Genomic DNA, 20,662 nt, shown 5'->3' with positions numbered 1-20,662 from the left:
AGTATAGATTCACATAAATAATTATAGATGTTAGAAAAAATGGGATTGAATGGGGAAAATGATAGTTTAAACACTTGTATTTAATTTTAGGGTAATTCTCTTAAAACCTCAATTGGGTTTTTCGAAAAGGTCTTAAACCTCCCCTCAACTTTGACCTGCCCCTTAAACTTCTCATGACCTCTAGAGATAAAGGGATTTATATTACTTTACCATTAGAAATATAAAAACAACTATTGATGTCACGGATTTGAACATATTATAATGCCAATTTTGTCCTTAAAAAATCAATTAAATCTTTAAGAAAAAAACCTTAAACATCTCTTTACCCAAAACGACTTTGTTTATTCTATAAAAACGAAATACTAAAACATATTTATTCGTATTAGTGGTTTACGGGTAAAGTTAAAATTATAAACAATCTATTAACTTGATACAAGAATTAGTATGGGCATAATAGACATTTCATGTCTTTGTCCACTTAAAATTAACAAAAGGTGTGTATAAGTCCTTTTATCCTTAAAATATAGGTAAATTTAAAGGTAGATCAAAGTTGAGGTGAGGTTTAAGGCCTTTTAGAAAACCAAGGGGAGGTATTTCCTACACAGGTAGGTTTAGTTACCTGTATTCTTTTGATTATCAAGTAAGTTATACACCGACTTTTTTACCTACAAAAAAGTTGTTGTTAGATTGGACAAACTTGTCCCATTATGTTTGTAAACTTTTCCACTTGGTGGAAAAGTTATTTATCCACTTAGAAGATGGGTGTCCTTTAATTGATACTTAGGGTTATTCATTTTTCAATAAATGGGGGTGGATTCCATGAAAAGAAACCCATGCTTGTATTTCAAGATTGGTGGGTCCCATGGAAAACTCTTGATCGGCTCATTTACCTGGGTATGTATTACCCTCTTGAGATTTGGGTAAATAACTTTCTTGGTGTGGAAATTTGTTAAAGTGTGATGGGACAACATTGTTCCTTCATTAATGATTATTTTATGGATAAAATGGTTATCATAGGAAATAAAAATAACACTAGTAAGTGTACTTATCCGAATAAGTATATCCCAAGAAACACTTGTCTAGATAAGTACATTTATACATATAAATGATTTATCAAAAAACAAACAAAGTCTCTTAAGAAAATAGCTTTACCGCAAGACCCACAACTTACTAGAAAAAAGTAAAGTTGTTCAATGAAAACCAATTTCCTATCGATCAACTCTCCCCTCCTATTTTTCGAAAAACTAATGTTTGAGTTTGGGCTTGGGTGGGTATAGTCCCAACAACTATTGCAGTTATGTATCAGGAACATCTAGCTACAATGGATCTTAGGATTAGATACAAACTTAAAAATGAGTTGGGATCTACTGCCACACCAACCTCACATAGGGGTGCAATCGAGCCAAGTTGATTCGAACTTTGGCATGTCTTGGCTTAGCTTGATTAAAACACTACTACTAGGTTCGAGTTGGAGCTCGAGTTCGACTTGTGAAGGGATGAGAGATCCATCCTATAGACGCCCAAAGATTGCGGAATAAGGGGCGAATTTCAAAAAATTTATCTCTCCCTTCAATTGGGAATTGTATTCCCTATTTAGAAAATCATATTTTCAAGGATCAATCTTGAACCATAAACTGAACCAGATCTGAACCAAAAGGAGTGGGAGAGGATTATACCTGATACGGAGAAATACTATCTCCCAATGGAGGTGTTCACGCCCAAGGAAGAATCCAAAGACTGCTCCCACTGAAGATGGCGCAGTGCAGGGTGGAGCAGAATCAGCAACGTTCTTCCAAAAGAACTTGACCCTTCTTAAGGATCAACTGGACGACTTGAGTACAGCTCCAACCAATCTTTTCCCTAAAAGATTGAAATCAAGATCCAATCTTGATTGCTCCCAAGAACTGGAGATCGAACTGAAGGAATGGCAAAAGTAGGAAGGTGGCGGCAGGAGAGAATTCGCAGTATGCAGGAAATCTCTCAATCTCTCTTTCTTTAAGAGAAGAATGCTGTTGATGATGTAAAAGGCTGCCGCCCCCTTCCCCTTTTATAATCTCAAAGGGATCAGCTCCTAATCAGATTAGGAGCTGCTAATCCAAATCATATTTGGGTTAGAAGTCCCTTAGTGATAAGGGATAATCCTTATCTTATCTGCAAATCAGATCAGCTGTCTCCTAATCTAATTAGGAGGTTTCCAGATCTAAATCTTATTTAGATCTTGGACTCTCTGAGTGGATAGGGTCTAAGCCCAATCCTTTTAGCTGACCCACTTCAGAATTCGCCCCCTTTAAATGACTGATCAAATCAGCCCAGTTCGAAATGGGCTTAAGGCCCATTTAAGGTTATGTACTCAAAAGGCTTCCAAATTGCTGCCCAGTTGGGCTTCCTTGTATGGCGTGGGACCCAAGCATTGATCTACACATCAGCCACATGGGTTCGGCCCAGCCTTTGTTACAAGGCCTGGCCGAATACACTATTAATGACAGTGCACCCCCTGAAACCCATCAAATGGGCTCTATGGGCCCAACACTTACACTAAGTGGTCCCTGGGCCAAGCCACCTTGTAACACCCAGGGACTGTGGGCAGATGTAAGATTAGCCCATCAGGTATTATCCTCAATGGTCTTACACTTAACCTCTCAGCCCATAATGATCATACACTGCCCGACAAGAGATGACCTCTCCCTCGGCTGTAAGGAACAGTGTTGCACTCTCCACTTATATGGATCTCGGGAATTAAAACCTTCTTGCAAACAATTTAGAAACCATACATATATACTTTTATATTTTATATAAAATATATTTTGCAAAACAAATCTCAACGGTTGAAATCGGTTGCCGGCAGTCTTGGTTTCCATTAGTGAGAGTGCATTCCCGATCATTACCTTTGTCCGACAAAGGGGCTGATCCTGTCACTATGATCACCCACTCAGATGAATTCTCGGATTGTCCCAACATACCCAGGTTTTGACCCCCGCTAAGGATCTCACTGATTGGTACATCAAAGACACCCGATCCGACACCTAGTGTAGTATCATAATCGAGTCTAGGGGTCGGGTGTAACTTTCTAGTTTTGCCCATCAATCTCCAAGGTCCAGGGCAATACTGGAAATCTGGTCCAGTTCAAAGATTCAATTAATCCTACACTGTATGTGCCTAGGGTCTCACCCTAGCAGCTGAGACAAGCCACCCCAACCGACTTGGTGGCACCACAGTGTCAGCCTTGTCAGGATAGGTCTCCCCAGACCGACCCACTGGCTGTGAACATTCTAAACTAGCACGAGTCTCATTAAGTGTCCAGTTTAAGGGTATTACATAGAAACATACCAAGGGAACATGAATCAAATATGTATCTTTATTCATTTACAATAAACTCATAAAGTACATCATTCTGATTGAAGTTAAGGGCATACAAAACTGTCTAACAACTTGGACTATATTTTTTGGCTCGAGCTTGGTTCAACTAAATATTCAATGAGCTTGAGTTTGGCTCTAAAGTTCGAAATTAAATATATTTATATGTTTATATAATATATTTTTATAATGTATAGTTTATTCTTATATTATATAGAATATAAAGTTATATTTTATAATATATATTATAATATATATATATATATATATATATTTATATCTATATATTTTATAATATATAGATATGTATATGCTTATGCATGTGTGTATTAGTCGAGCCAAACTCATGACTTTTTAAGCCAAAATTTTTATTGGTCGAGCTTGAATTCAAATAACTAATTGAACTTGCTCTAAAATATGAACTTGATTTGAGCTCAATTAAAATCAAACTCAAAGCAACCTTAATCAAACTCGAGCCCAAACAATTGGATTAAAACTCGAATCCATTGTAGCGTTACAATACATTGCAGCTGGATATTGAGCATATTCGAATCACTCAAAATGTATACATGGCACTTAGTTAACTAGGCCTCACTCACATTTTACTGATTTACAATACACATCGACGCTATACGTACTTAAGGCTGTGTTTGGTTGCAATGCAAATAAATTTGCACTGATGCAAAACCATAGTAGTGCAAATGATTTGAGTGTAAATTCTGACCTATTTTTGTTTCAATGTTTAGCTTATTTTGTTGGGAAAATTCCAGATTAGTACCCTATTCTTTGGGTCTAGTGCCATTGTGGTCTCTAAATTTTAAAACGCGACAATTTAGTACCCGAACTTTCAAAATGTGCCAATCTAGTACTTGCCATTAACCAGCTCGTTAACCAACCGTTAAGTGCCATTTGAAAAGACACAAATACCCTTTGAGTGTCATCTAATTCTATTTATCAACCATCCAAACATTGACAAAAAATAAATAGTCCCAAACCCTTGCCTCCTTTGTTCAAGAATGTTGGGGTCACCAAAATGTCCACTGAGACACAACCCCAACATTCTTGAATAGAAGAGGCAAGGATTTAAGACTATTCATTTTTATCAACATGCAGATGGTTGATAAAGAAAATTAGATGATACTAAAAGGGCATTTGTGTCTTTTCAAATGTCACTTAACCATTGATTAATGAATTGGTTAATGATAGGTAGGATTGACATATTTTGAAAGTTTGGATACTAAATTGTCACATTTTAAAGTTCGAAGACTAAAATGACACTAGGCCCAAAGTGTAGAATACTTGTGGGGAATTTTCCCTATTTTGTTTGATTACGGTACAAAAGAATAAAGAATAAAGTAAAATCCAAAACAAAATTAAACAACAATTTGCATTTTTTTACGCTTTTACTCTCGTACATTTATAGTAATGCAAATAAATTTGCATTGCGACCAAACACAGCCTAAAGCTCAGTTTAGAAGAAATAAAAATATAGATATTATTTATAGTGCAAAACCTTATATTTTGTATTATTTGAACCCTACTTGTACTCCTTTCAAACAGAGCCCCGACTGAAGACCGGTGCCGGCAACTCGGCGAGTCAGCGATGGAGAAGCCCGAAGGCCAGCGCAAAAAGGGTGCCGTTAAAGCGGTTGTTTCACGTAGCATCGATGGGTTCGGATGGACGCCCTACGAATCTCGGAATTCCGCACTCATGAATCAGCGTCCTGTGCCTTTGTGACCTCTTCTCCGGTCTACTGGTCCAGGCCCTGGTAGGGCACATGAGCGACCGGTGCAAGAGTCGGTTCGGCCGTCGCAGGCCTTTCATCGCTGCCGGAGAGGTGTCTATGACTGTTGCCGTTCTGATTATTGGACACTTCGCGGACATCGGTCGGATACACGGGGGCGGAGGGGAGTCGAGGGCGTGCGCCGTCGTTTATTTTGTTTTAGGGTTTTGGTTGCTTGATGCCGCTAAAAACATGACCCACGATAACCCAAGACCTTGCAGTTGCAGGGCTCGTCTTGCCAATCACATCGGTAACTATTCGTGTTCTTATTTATTTGTTAATTATTAATAGCTTTATGAGTTTGGAGTAATGGAGTTGTTTCCGTCAAAAGCAAACCCTACATAAAACCATACTTTTTTCGAGCACTTTGAGAATGTTCTTTTGTTTTTTTTGTTTCCTGCACTGAAGCCTGACATCTGAACGCCGATGGGGAATTGATAAAAAATTATAAAAAATTAAATATTTTTAAAACTGACATTTAATAATTAATTAATAAATATTTGAAATAAATAAGTTTATAATTATTAATTAAATAATTAACTAATAAATAATTATTAAAATAATAGTTTATTAATTATTATCAATTATTTTTATAATCAATTAAACTACATAATTATTAATTCAGTGGTTAATTAAAAATGAATAATTAATTATATAATTAATGACAATTATTATTAGTTATTTTTAAGTAATAAAAATAATTAATTATTAATAAATATGTATTTAATAATTAATTAATCAAAATATTATATATATGTAAGAGGAGGAATCTTTTGGGGGTAATTTTTGGAAAACAAAATGTGAATTAAGAGATTAAGGCTGAAGAAATAATTGGAACCGAACGCTCTAAGTCCTGTGAAATAGTAATGAACAGACCTTAGCCCCAAACTTGTTTTACGACAAAGGCCCCTGAACTTTTAATTCCAGCACTTTGTCTCTTGACATGTTAATGGGTTGACAATGTGTGCTAACAGGTAAGCCGGAAGGCTGTTCCCGTCCCTGTCAGGGCCAGGGGAGATGCCAACCGTCTCTCCTTTCAAAGAACACGGGCTAACAATAAAAATAAAATTACCAAATTATCCATTCAAGATTCTATTGGCCAATAACAACAAATATTAAAATAATGAAATAACCATTCTAAGGCATAAATCATTCTCAAGGTTTTGATAAACTGATCATTATCAAGGAATTCTCAAGGTGACCTTTTTTTCAATGAAAGTTGAGAAAAACATGTGAGACCTAGGATTTTAGAAAAGCTAAGTCAAAAGAGCAAAATGATCTCGTAAAATAACATAAGGGTGGCCTGGAGTTTTAGAAATATTTAATGGAATATTGCATGAAATTAACTGAGGAGATGCTAGCAATAGGTGCAAAGTGCTGGGATCTAAAAAGTTCGGGGGGTCTTTGTTGCAAAACAAAGTTTGAGTGGCTAAGTGCCACCACCCCATAATTGTAGGGTGACTACCTGAAATTCCCCCCTCCCCCCAAAAAAATATTTGACATGTGTTTTTTTTTCAAAACAAATGAAACATTTTTAATTTGATAAAAAATAGTCTTTTTTGGTAGTGAATTAAAAAGAAAATATTATTAATAAAGAAAAGGAGTGTAGCAACTAGGGTGATGAGAAATCACCACGAGTGAAGTCTACAAAGTAAAAGTTTGTACACAAGAGAAAAAAAGGTATTATAAGTTTGATTCCAATTCAAGAAGAGCCCAAAATTTGGTGCCAAGATCTTCTCTTGAAACATCTTCAAACTTTGGAAGTATGAGAACCCAATCCATTATCCTCTTTCCACATATGAGAGTGATGTGTTCTCTTCTATGGACCTTGTTCTCAAAAACTCTTTTGTTTCTTTCCTTCCAAACTATTTTTTCCTTGGTGTTTCCTCTCATAGTTGGCCATTGGGCAAAAATGTCTCATGGAGTCCTGGGTTCCACCCAATTAGCTCTAAATATTGCCACAAAACAAGCCCCATATAAATTTCATGGAGTGACAACCAACAAACAAATGAAGGCTATTTTAGAATAAGTATTTATTTTAACCAAGGAAAACTTCCTAGCAAAAAGTTTGAATCTTAGGTGGAATAGGCTTACTCCAAATTTCTTTCACTGGGAATTTGACCCCTAGGGAGTTAGGCAGAGTGAGGCTACTAAAAAAAGAAGCACAGGTGAATAAGCCATTAGGAGAGACTAACCAAATCCTAGAGACTAGAATCCTCGGCATCTTGATCCAAGAAAACTGACTCCAACATACCAATTACCAAGTAATTGAATAAGAGAGTCACATTAATTCTCCCTTAGACGCCTCCTGAAGCCAAGGTCCCAATTAATCCCTTGGGGAAAAGGTATTCCCAATTTAGAAACAATTTCACCTTTAAAGTTTGAGAGAGTATAAAAAGGAAACTGCAAATTGAGAGGGGTTTCCCCCAACCAATGATCTTCCCAAAATCAGATTTTGTTACCATTTCCCACATCATAGTAGATGGAATTGAGGAAGATTGGGTAAACCTTAAAAATTAATTTCCTAGTAGAGGAAGAAGTCATTTGGGGATAATTTTGCATTCCAGCCATTATCTCCCAACCCATGAATGCTGTCAATTACCTTGTGCCACAACTTGTCAAGTTTAAAGTGCTCCACAATCACTTCCCTAACAAGACTATATTCCTAAGAATTATGTTCCCAATCAATGTTTTGAAAATCATAATCGTATTGTAAATCATAAGATTATTTCTATTTTTTAAACTTGTCAAAAAATTAAATATAGATATGTGGAAAGGCTAAATATATATAGGAAAAGTGTGACTCTACTCTATTTTTAATCTATATCTACCATATATGTACTTAAAACAATACAATTCAGCACTTATACAATAGAATACTAGCCTAAGATGATATAATCAAGTTGGACTTGAAAATCAAACAAATCTACATACAATGGCTCTTTATGAATCAAGTCATAGGACTCAAACAAAAATTGTAAGATTTTTGCAGAAAAGGATTTAGACACAAGATTTGAATCAAAACCCTTGGGATTCATGATTTGAATCGTGAATCATATTGTAAATTGTAAGATTTTGACAAGATTGTTCCCAATCCCTAGACCACTGTTTTCCTTAGGTTAGACTTCTTCTCATTTGACTAGGTGATCCTTTTTCTCCTCTCTATATTCCCACAAGAAGTCCCTCATATATTTATCTAGATGTCTTGCTATGCTATTTGGGATATATAAAGGTAGACAAGAAGTAAATAGGAAGATTTGTCAAAGTTGTTCTTATTAGAGTTATTCTGCCTCCAAAGAGATATAATTTCTTTTCCACAAGGCCAAGTTTTTAACAAACCTCTCCACCACCGGTTTCCAAAATCCATCAGTCCTTGGATTCCCTCCTAGTGGTAGTCCTAGATGGTCCAGGGGCCAGTCCCTAACTTCACACTCAAAACTTTCAACAATCCTTATAATCTCCCCTTCTTTCATATTGATTCCTACTATTCCACTTTTTCCCCAATTTACCCTTGACACTAGAGACACTCTTAAAAGTTTCAATCAAACCCTTTAAATTACCAGCTAAGTAGATGTATTATCACTTTTCACCAATTAATATAATCAATAAGATTTTTCTTGCTGATAAAAATAAAAAATACTAGCAAAGTCTGGATTGTCTCCTTCACAAAACAAAATTGTATCGTCAGCAAATTGGAGATGGGAGATTACAATCTCATTCCTACCAACTCTCCAACCTCTAATAATGCCTTGCAAATCAGCCTTAATTATCATTCTACTGAGGACCTCCGCAACCAAAGTAAACAAGAAGGGGGGAAAGAGGGTCATCTTGTCTTGTCCCTCTCTTGGCGGGGAAGAAGTCTCTTGCAACTCCATTAATTAGGATCTAGTAATGCATGGAGCTAATACAACCATCAATTCACATTCTCCATCTCTCTCCAAAACCAACTCTCTCTAAAATCTCAAGAAAAGGCCAATCCACTAGGTCATAGGCTTCTCTCTGTTTAGAGTAACTCCTCAAATGCCAGCCACAGGAGACTGGCCAGATAATGATCTGCAGCTGCGATCAAACATCAGGAAGAAATCTAGCTGTGGCCTAGGAGTGAGGAGGTGACTATGCCGATTTTCAGTGTGGGAAGAATGTAGAATCTCTAATAAATTTCTTTCAAGACGAGCATACCTGAAACCTTTGAACTGATCAGAGGGGAGAAACCAGGAAAAAATACAAGAAAAAAATCTCTCTCTAAGGGCTTCCATCCTTGTTGTAAAAAATTCTCCTGTTTCGTTCCTCCCAGATATACCACATAACAGCATGAGATAAAGCTTTTCAAAAGGTTTTGCCTCTAGAACCCAATTTGCAAGAAGGCCACTGATTAAGAAGCTAGTAACACTTCTGGGAGGGGCCCAATAGAAACTAGAACCAAACACCAGGTCAAAGAAGAATTGCCAAAGAGAACGAGCCACCTCACAATTAATTAACAAGTGACTAATCGATTTACCATCCTTCATACACATGACACAGATATGGGAAGAAAGACACAGAGAACCCTTTATCTTTCTTTGAATCATGTAACAGGTATTAATGCACTCCCAAACTGCCTCCCAAATAAAAAAATGAACTTTCAGAGGTACCACCTGATGCCACATTCTGTTGACCAAGAAGCCAGGAAGGGATCTTGTAATAAGGTGGATGAAGGACTTGGTGAAGATGCCAATAGGGGATAAGGACCAGACACGTTTATCAGGGAGGTGTGAAGAGAGAAATACATAATTGAAGGAAAGGAGAAGGGAGGAGACTTCTTGGGTTTCAAAATCTGATAGTGCACTACAAAAATTGAAATTAAAGGACTGGCCTTGGTTGTCTCTGACCAAAACACCAGAAGCCAAGATGTCCTCATCCAAGGTTAGGCTGAAAAGGTTAGGATATGTAACAGACAAAGGTTGAGGACCCCACCAAGTATCTGTCCAGAACCTGATCTGATTATCATTGCTAATCCTGAGTCTTACTAGAGGGGAGAAGAGAGGAAGAGGTTGCATAATACCTTTCCAAGGGTTGGCGAAAGAGAATCTGTTGTCACAGTGTTGCTGTCCCACCCATAACTGTTCCTTCCATATTTGCTTTGTATTACGGAGGCCCAGAAGCTGTCTTGCTCCAAGGAAAAATGCCTTAGCCATTTCCAGAGAAGAGCAACATTTCTTTCTAACAAGTGTCCAAGACCCAAACCTCCATCCTTCTTCGGTTTGCAAACTATCTCCCAATTAACTATATGCTCCTTTTTTTATCCCCTTGATGCAGGAGTTGAAGAGTCAAAATTGGAATTTTATGTATTTTTGTCATTTTGCAATTTTCTGTGGGATCCATTGATAGCGTTTAATTTGTCTAGTTATAGTTTATGTTTAAAATTTCAGAGTCATTACATAAGTAGGATTAGAGTTATTGAGTCTTCTTTGAATTGAAATAGGACATGACAACTTAGTTTGAGTCCTACTAGGATTATTGAGTCTAACAGTTTGACTCCTAAGACTATTGTGAGTCTAACGATTTGACTTCTAGGATTATTATGAGTTTAGAGTCTATAAATATGTATGGATGTTTTACACAAAGGCAATGAATTATATTGAGTTTTCTTCAGCTTATGCTAGCTATGGTGATTAATTCCCTAGAGTGACTCTAGGCACCCTATGAGTGATTCCAGGTTTTTTCTCTCTTATTCGTTCAAGAAGCCATTACAGCCATTGACAACCATAAAACTCTAATCAAGAAGACCATTCAACATTCTCTACGGACTAGAACTGAGTTGGTCGTACATAAGTTTGGTATCAAAGCTAATGGTTTATTCATTATGTTCTCACAAAGTGACCGATTCTATAGGCCTAGGTTATCTTCTAGACAATCATACAAGTCTAGAACCAATGATGATTAGGTTTTTGAACCATATGAAGGGTCTTTGGTTGACTTATTTGAGAAGATGGTGGAAGAAAACAGATTTAATAATGTTAGCTACGTGAGTAAGGTTTTCAAACCTGTTAGAAGAGAAAGGGAAATACCAGATTTCAAAGGAGATGATGATCCACAAGTATTCTTTGATTGGGTTGCTGAACTAGAAGAATATTTTGATTGGCATGATATGTTTGACAAACAAAGGATTAGATTTGTGCACATGAAGCTGACGGGTCATGCTAAAGTATGGTGGAGAACTCTTGAGCAACGACTAAAAAATAGAGGCGACGATCCAATTAGTACATGGGCAGAGATGAAGAGGTGTTTGCAAGAAAAGTACATCCCACTAAACTTCCATGGTGATCTATATATGGAGTTGACTAATTTCGAGAAAAAGAAGAAGCAACAAGTTACAACAAAGAACTTGAAGTCAAGGGGAAGAAGGTACAAAGTTGAAAAAAAAGTAGATGATTCCTTGCATGTTGATGCCTATCCTAGAGTTAAGGGTGAAGCTAAAGAAGAAGAATTTCAAGCTATAGAAATTGTAGATATTAAAAATCAAGAAAGTGTAGGCCAAGCAAAAATAGAAATTGTTGGAGTTTTCAACACCCATGATAAGCTTGAGGTTAATAATCAAGAAGAAATAGAAGCGGAGCAAGTTAAAGAAATTCAGGTGCAAGATACAAATGTACTGATTGTAGTGCAGTAGTAGATCCTAGTAAGGAAGTAAGTGACTTTACCTTTCAAGTTCAACTAGAACTAATTCAAGAATTACAACCTGACATAGCACAAGTTCCACCAACATTAACAATGGAAGGAGCCCTAGAGTTTGTTGATGAACCAAGGATAGCAGGACACACAAAAATGGTGATTCCTAAGCTAGAGAGTTGAAGGAAAAGTTCCAAATATTGCAGTTGAGAGTTTCCATAAGCGATGGGGAAGATTCATCACAATCGATGGTTGATGAATTAAGTATCCAAGAAGCTAATGCTATTGATGATTTAACAAAGATGGTTATGGAGGGCAATGTTTTAGAAATACATTTCTTTCAAGATCCTTTTCTAGTTCTCTGTGTGGCCTCGACTAGTGATTTAAAAGGCGTGCCTAGGCGCACAGGCGAGGCACATTTTGGGGTATGCGCCTCGCCCAGGTTGTAGGTGCACCCCTTTCGAAAGGCGCATGCTTGGTGCGCTTGATGAACCTTGCACCTTAGCCCAGGCATTAGACTCAAAAAAAGCAAAAAGCGTAAAATTTTAAAAAGGCGCACACCTGGGCTGAGGCGCATAAGTAGGATTAGAGTTATTGAGTCTTGTTTGAATTGAAATAGAATATGACAACTTAGTTTGAGTCCTACTAGGATTATTGAGTCTAATAGTTTGACTCCTAAGACTATTATGAGTCTAATAGTTTGACTCCTAGGATTATTATGAGTTTAGAGTATATAAATATGTATGGACGTTTTACACAAAGGCAATGAATTATATTGAGGTTTCTTCAGCTTATGCTAGCTATGGTGAGTGATTCCCATGCCCTATAGTGATCCTAAGCACCCTGTGAGTGGTTCCAGGTATTTTCTCTCTTCTTTCTCTCCTTATTTTCTCTCTTATTCCTTCAAGAAGCCATTACAGCCATTGACAGCGACATAACTCTGATAAAGAAGACCATTCAACATTCTCTAAGGACTAGAACTTAGCTGGTCCTACATCACCCCTCCATTCCAAAGGAAGTCACATTGCAGCTTTTCAAGGCAAGATCTCACTTTAGCAGGCACCTTGAAAATGGAGAAAAAATAAACAGGCAGGCTGGAGAGGGAGGATTTTGATGTAATTTTGGTTATGTGCCGCAAGGGCACTTTTGTCTTTTCCTTCTTTCTTATTATTGTAATGGTCGCCCTAACATATAAATAGAAGTTCTGGCACCACTAGCCCAGATTTTTTGGACTTCAATTCCCTCTTCTTTCTTCTTCTTCTCTTCTCCCTTCTCTTTCTCCTCTCTTCTCTGTTCTGTTTCTGATCGATATCATGGTATCAGAGCAGGACAGGGCTTTGTAAAAGTTTCCTTGACTTATCGAAGCTCTCCCATCTCATGTCTGGACTGAGAATGAGGAAGATACCTTTGTCCTTTCCCTGAGAACTGTTTGGCTGATCCTGTTCCATTAATTCTTGAACAGAAACTTGAACAAACAATTCCATAAAGCAATTGATGATTGTCTGAGGTCTTCTTAGAGGTTGGTGGTTGTCTTTTCTTCGTCTCTTCCATTCTTCTCTAGACTGTAACTTCTAAAAGCCAGTCGAACTGATAAAAAATATAGACTGAAGTTTTTTTATTGGTTCTTGGTACTGTTACTAAGAACATACTAAAGTTTGCCTCAGCTGAATGGTGTACCTGTTAAATTGGTCGCTGTGGGTCGGTGATCAAAATCTGTGTGGGTGAAGAACCTGTGTAGGTCATGTATGGCCTGGTTCAGTTGAAAAGATACAACAGGAGATCTGTAGATGTTATGTGCGACTCAAACTAGCCTTTGTGAGGTCAGTTAGACCTGTGAATCTATGATGGCAGGTGCTGTAAATGCCATATGTGGCCTAAACTAGCTCGTGTGAGGTTGGTTAGACTTGTGAACCTGTGACTGCAAACACAGTGTGCTGTGTTACAATTTTTTTGAACACTTGAAGTGAGGGCTGTGTGTTTTTTGGTGTGTGGACTACGGGAGGAGGTTTGTAGGTCTGAACCTTCTGATAACCATTCTTTGCTATGGCCTCTGAGGACTCTACAACTTCTGGAACCTCCTTCAATCAAGGAGGAATGAATAGTAGTCAGGACTCCATGAGTTTTCCAACAACTATCACCCCCTTAGATGGCAGAAATTGTTTGACATGGTCTAAGGAGAGGCAACTATACATCACTGCCCGAGAAAAGGCAGGGTACATCAATGGGAAAGTAAAGGAGCCTAGGGCTGGTACTGTTGAATATGATAAGTGGGACCAGGAGAACTGCATGATTATGTCATGGCTTCTGACTATTATGCTACCATCGGTTAAACAGAATTTTATGTGGGCTGAGATAGCTAAGGAAATATGAGAAGAAGCAAATTCAACTTACTCCGAGCAGAGACACTATGCTAGAATTTATCAATTGCAAGCCAAGTCTGCAACATGTAAACAAGGGGAAGGAAGCCTATCCACCTACTATTCTGCCCTCACATCTATTTGGAAAGAGTTAGATTATTATCAAAACATTGATTGGGAGAGTGAGAAGGATGCCAAAGCTTACAAACAGTTAGTTTCATAGCAGCGGGTGTTTGCGTTTTTGCTGGGGCTTAATCCCATGTATGAGCCCATTCAAGTTCAGATTTTGGGTGGCAAGGATCTTCCGACTGTTCAAGAGGTGTATGCATTGGTTCAATCTGCGGAAAGTAGAAAATCTGCCATTCCTGAGGGGAGACCATTGCTTTAGCGTAAGAAGTAATACTAATTCAGCAAGAAAGGGAAATGGTCAGAAAAGGGTTGATGATAAAGATAAACTGTGGTGCACTCATTGTCAGAAATCTCGAAACACATGGGAGACATGTTGGGAATTGCATGAAAAGACGAAGTGGGCACAAGACCTAAGAGATCAGCACAAGAGCAGAATAAGAAACCAACTCAGAAGTTCACCTTGGCTAACTTGGCCTCTCATGAGCCACAGAGTGGATGTACTACTACGAATCCATAGGGTTTCCCCCTAGTTCTGATCTCAAGGAAAATATTATCAATGCCTTCTGTGACCAGTTATAGCAATATGGTAGGGCTCTCACACAAGCAGATTTTGGACCCACTCCTTCCACCTCTTTCGCTTCTTCCTCAGGTAACTTAGCTTCTGCATTCCATGTGTCTACTGATACCTCCGAATCTCCATGGATTATTGATTCGGGTGCTTCCAATCACATGACTACTAAGTCAACCTTTTTCCAATCATACACCCTTCTTTCTGGTAGAGATAAAGTGAGGTTAGTTGGTGGATTCTAGACTTGTTCACAGGTTGGGCATCGGGCCAAACTTTACACTGTTTTGGGCTTGGGATTCTGGCTAGGCCCATTAGAATTTTGATAAAACCTAAGCTCGAGCCTGGCCCATGAACAGGTCTATTGGATCCTTCTCCCTCATTGCTGGTTGAGGATCTATATCTTTGCCATTTGGCCCACCTCTGTCAAATGTTTTACATGGTCCAAAGTTGCCTATTAATTTGTTGTTTATTAGTAGCATTACACAATCTTTGAATTGCTTAGTAACCTTTTTTCCTCAATCTTTTGTCTTTCAGGATTTGGCCTTCGGGAGGACGATTGGTAGCGGGAACATGGTGAATGGTCTCTATGTGCTAGAGAATAAAGTTGGTCTTGTGGCCTTAGAGTCTTTGAGTCAGTCCAATAAGAGTCAGATTACTTTGTGGCATAATTGTATGGGTCATATGTCCTTTGAGTCTTTGAAGTATTTGTTTCTTGAATTGTTTAAGTCAGTGTCAAGTGTGTCAGTTAAGCAAGCATTGTAGAGCTTCGTTTCCTTTACGTAATAAAAGACCAGAAGTTCATTTTTTCATTGTGTATTCTGATGTTTGGGGACCTGTAAATATTCCAACGAAGAATGGCTACAAATATTTTATATCTTTCATTGATGACTTCTCTCGATATATTTGGATTTACTCAATGCACTCTCGAGAGGAGGTTCCTAAAGGTTTTGGGTGGATGCTGTTATGATTGTGGCTTATGTCATCAATTAGATGCCATCTCATCTCTTGGAGTACATGTCCCCTCATAAGCTCATCTTCCCTAAGGGTCTATTGTTTCCTATCTCTATGCGTGTCTTTGGGTGTAAGTGTTTTGTCCATGATTTATCTCCTACTTGTGGTAAGTTGGATCCCAAAGTTATTGTTTGTGTCTTCCTTGGCTACGCTCTCTTCCAAAAGGGTTATCGTTGCTTTGGCCCCATTTCCAAAAAGTACTTTGTATCCATGGATGTCTCCTTCTTTGAGGATGTTCATTTCTTTTCTGCTTCTCCTTCAAGTGAGGAGAAACAGAAACAAGTGCTATTGCCTTCTCCTCTTGACCCTCCATTTCGGGTCTTTCGTAGACAGCGGTACAATAGTCAAGGCTAGGATCAACAGAGTTCAATAGACACAGAGCATCCTGAAGCTGTGCAACCTATGCCATCGGATTTTCAGGGGTTGAATCCCTCACCGCATCTAGGTGCTATTATTCTAGTTGATATTCTTGAACCCATTGATATTGACACTTCCTATTGTGATTTGGTTCTTCCTATTGCTAAAAGGAAGGGTGTCAGATCTTGCACCACACACCACCCAATGTCTCATTTCTTGTCCTATGAGATTGTTTCACCCTCTTTCCGTGCTTTCCTCTCTGTTATTGACAGTGTTCCCCTTCCTAAGAGTGTCGCAGAAGCTTTATTTGTTCTTGAATGGACAGATGCAATAAAGGAGGAGATCAATGTCCTTCACAAAAATGGCACGTGGGATTGGTTGATTTTCTTGAGGGAAAGGAACCTGTGGGGTGCAAATGGGTATTCTATGTGAAACATAAGGCGAATGGCATAGTGGAGAGGTACAAGGCCTGGCTTGTTGCAAAAGGCTTTTCATAGGCGTATGGAGTTGATTATGCTGAAACCTTTGCCCTTGTAGCCAAAATGAACTCTATTTGGGTGCTTCTCTCTTTAGCAGCAAATCTAGTTGCTAAGTATTTGGAGTTTCACCCAAATGACCTATATGTACTCCTGGATTATCCCCTCCTCCCAACCAAAAAAAAAAAAAAGAACAAGAAAAAGAAAAAAAAAACTATAAGTTTTAACTAATAGAGCTTCAGGGAGAAATAGTTGTATAGGAAAGATTTTGTTCTTTTAGCAGGGGTAACCTTGATCCTTTATCTTTGATTTCTATGTTATTCAATTAAGAATTCAGGTTCTACTTTTAAGGTGTTAAACTGATTGTTGAAATTTGAGATTAAGTGGTGGTATGACATCCTTGAGAAGTGGACCATGGGATCAATATTTTGGTGATTGAAACTCATCATGCTTTCCTGTAGGAACAGTTGCAGCCTTTGTCAGTGGACTTGTGGCCATATGGGCGCTATCTCAATCTCACAAGAGAACCCTAGGATTCATCTCTAAGGTGTTAAAATGTTTTTTTTTTTTTCTTTTAATTTATTTTTTTAAACAGCTATTCATCATTGCAGCCACTAAATGACATGGAAACGGGAAATATGTTCCTCGTTAAAGGAAAATTGTGAATGTTTATTGTTAAATCTGTAGTTCTTAATAAAATCAATATCTTTTTTACCCTTATTTCTTAAAAGAATCTGCATTCAAATTAATGAAAGACCTTGTTCAAGTTTTCACCTTGTGGTATGTTCAGCCCAGAATGATTTGTGGTTCATTCGGAAGTTTCACTGCCTTGCAACTTGAGGTCTCAGGTTCTATGCCAACTTAGCTACCAGAAGGAGACAACTGTCTTAACCTTTTCAGTGATGTTTATAACTTTTAAGTTTTAGTATGAGAGACTAAAAGCACAAAAAATCTGGTTAAATAGTTACACCAAGTGGTTCATGCTCACAAGAAGTTTTAGTATGAGACTAATTGAAAGCACAAAAAATCTGGTTAAATAGTTACACCAAGTGGTTCATGCTCACAAGATGCGCCTTCCACTAACAATGACAAGCGGGCTTAACTTGATACAGGAGTGAAGGATTAATAAGGAAACATTGGAGATAATCCTGAATTTATGCTCATTAAAGGGACCAAGGATTCATAGTCCAATGGCTAGTATTGAATGCTTTCTGAAGCAAGTTACCTCTCACACATTAGGGAATCCCTTGAATTGTGAAGATTCTCATCTCCTCTAAGCATTTCTTTATGGCTAATCGTACGGAAAGGTGGTGGTGCACATACTTTGTTGAGGATTAGGGGATCACTCCCATTGACAATTTCCACACCAGCAAGATAATTTGCTTGTCATCGATTGGGATTATTCTAAGAAGATTTCCGCCCTCCGCCATTCAATTCAAATGTGCGGAATCCTGCAGCCTATCGTGCACGTAATGGGTATGGCAACTGTGATTGGTGGCCAACAGATGGTATGCGAAATTATGCTGATTGAAACCTTGATGGGGACATGTCTGTATACTCTACTTCTTGAAAGCTTCAGAGATTTATTTTTTAATGGGAGGTCTCTTTATTATTGTTCTCTCTTTTATTTCTTGCATCAGAATCTTGGAATAAATTCCCCTGTAAATTGCACTCATCTCTGTGCATACGGAATCACTGATACCTGATTTGTCTTCAAGACTCCATGCAATGGTTACTACCGGAGCCCGAGAGACAATTAAAGGCTTCCTTTATGGTGCAGCTTGAACTACTACAAATTTAATGGTAAGAAAAAAGAAGAGGAATACGGAAAAAGGTAAAACAGTTCCAGTAGCCACGTGAAACATCATTTTCGAATTTATCTACTTGGATGGTTAAATAACAAAAATGGTTTCCATATCATATACATTTATTTTCACCATCATCATCATCTTGTAATGGCCATCACCATACATGATTGATTCAACTCAACTCTTCATGGGTTCATCCCTCTGGTCTGTGTTTCTTCAAGTCAATGGGCTTTACACGTTTAAATCCTCTCTTCCTCCTCTCTAATGACCGACTAAAGAACCCCAAAATGTTGAACCCATCACTGTTACATGGAGCTTTCTTGCTGCCTGTGCTAAATTCAGTTTTCTCATCTCATTATTTTACTACCAGAGGTAGAGATAATTGTCTCATAAAAGTCTAAGCCATGGCTCCAAAATCCAGCATTTGACCGACTGTACAATGGTACAAGACAAGTGCACAACTCTCGATCCTAGAACTTGTTCATTGCTATCAGTGTGCAGTACAATCCGGTCCCTGATCTAAACAGCAAACTGTGAGGCCCAGTTTCTGTAACAGTTCAGTTAGGATTAAGTTGCTTTCCATTTCATTTCCTCGTGAGACTTCTTACGAACATCCATATCAATGGCACAGTTGGCACTGTACGTTACATCTCTGACCCAAGGGTCAAGGCAACTTATTAAAAGAAGAGTGATAGGAGTCTAATTTTCACCGGATATTTTGTATGTCTTCTGTAAAATTGATATTGCCACTTTAAGAAGCTTCGTCCAAATGGGATCTTCCGTTTGCAATGGAAATAAAAATAAAAAAACCCAGCGCGGAAACAACATTTGTCTTCTTTTCTATTTCCAAATTCTTATTTCCATCCCTGAGTGGATAACACAGACGACAGAACTTCCATCTAAGGCCACACGTTTCGAGCTGGAAACACATGGAATCTGACAAGGGGCCACGAATTTCAGGGAAATAATTTCTGCTTCAAAAATCCATGGAGTTGCCCAAACTTTGAGAAGGGAAAAGAAACCGCTCTGGCTCTACTTGTTAGGGGTGGGGGGTTGGTTTGGTGGGGTTCCTGTTGCCCCAGTCACAGCCAAATTCCCACTGTAGAGACACACTCAAGTCTTCAACCCTATTCTGAGGAAAGGGATACAATTAACTGGAGCACTCATTGTCTTTCAGTGTTTCCTTTCTTCCATCTGCCGGCTTCTATCCACACAACCTATTCAATACAGTGGTCCCATACATTGATGCAACACCTCCTCCCAAATACCCACAAGCGTACAGTTAAAAAATAATGATTACAACAACAATGATACAGGGATTTATGACTATAATATCAATAACTGAGTTAACAAGAATTCCAAGATTTGACACTTGGAAGTCACTTAAACCCCAAATTATTAACCAACCAAAAGGGAAAAACCATGGGTACTGGTCATGGTTTCTAATCAGACTGATGAGGGTTGATACGGAAATCCATTTTAGTTCCCTAGAAACCAACACAACCCATTATTGGTGCAAGGAGGTTTTTAAGGAATTGGGGGAGGAAAGAAAAGCAAAGGGCTTGTTGATGATTAGGAGGACCTAATAAAAACCCACTAATGAGTAGTAGATTGGATTGGTGGTAATATTTTATTGCCCCAGAATCTCCAAAAATCTTTTGATGGAGCAAGATTTGATCTTACTCTTGGAATAGCGGAGCTCCACCAGTTAAGAAACGACCGTCCTTGCCCCACTCACTCCTGATGGAATGAAAAAAGATCAAGAAAAGAACTCATTGACGAGGAAACTGATAGACATGCATCCGGATTCCCATCGAGTTCCCCATCTCTAATCAAGTAGCTAGAAAAGGGGGTTGGGATTGGGAAAGGGGAAAAAAGTGTAAATTTAGGGAAGGAATGAGGACTCCAACAGAGCAAATTACAGAGGGATTTTTGATTTTTCACCTCTTGATAAAGTATCAGACAGGGATCTCTGTTCATCATCGATGTCCAGATCCCTTGTGGACAATGCAGATGCATACATGAATGGGGTTTGATCACATGGGTTACAACTTGCAAGAGAGAGGCACATGGCAACATTTTCCTGCGCACGTGTGTGTGACAGTGTCATCACATAACGACAAGTACTTGAGTTAAACGTTGGCAATCTACGTTACTGTTTATTATGGAA

At 38.3% G+C, this 20,662-nt stretch overlaps 1 long non-coding RNA gene and 1 other non-coding gene across 2 annotated transcripts; one reads left to right on the top strand and one right to left on the bottom strand.

Moving 5' to 3' along the window:
- Window positions 1–4,702: 4,702 nt before the first annotated feature.
- LOC104605532 (uncharacterized) lies at window positions 4,703–17,404 on the top strand. Its single transcript, XR_002023141.2, has 2 exons — window positions 4,703–5,388; window positions 17,146–17,404. It is a non-coding gene; the product is annotated as an uncharacterized LOC104605532 (long non-coding RNA).
- On the bottom strand, window positions 6,061–6,185 carry LOC148803569 (U6atac minor spliceosomal RNA). Its single transcript, XR_016081776.1, has one exon. It is a non-coding gene; the product is annotated as a U6atac minor spliceosomal RNA (small nuclear RNA).
- Window positions 17,405–20,662: the final 3,258 nt, after the last annotated feature.

The sequence above is a fragment of the Nelumbo nucifera genome, chromosome 1, assembly GCF_055504915.1.
Source record: "Nelumbo nucifera cultivar China Antique chromosome 1, China Antique-T2T, whole genome shotgun sequence".
Taxonomy (NCBI): domain Eukaryota; kingdom Viridiplantae; phylum Streptophyta; class Magnoliopsida; order Proteales; family Nelumbonaceae; genus Nelumbo; species Nelumbo nucifera.
Note: the sequence above shows the minus strand (reverse complement) of the source record. Positions and strands in the feature narration are given on the sequence as shown.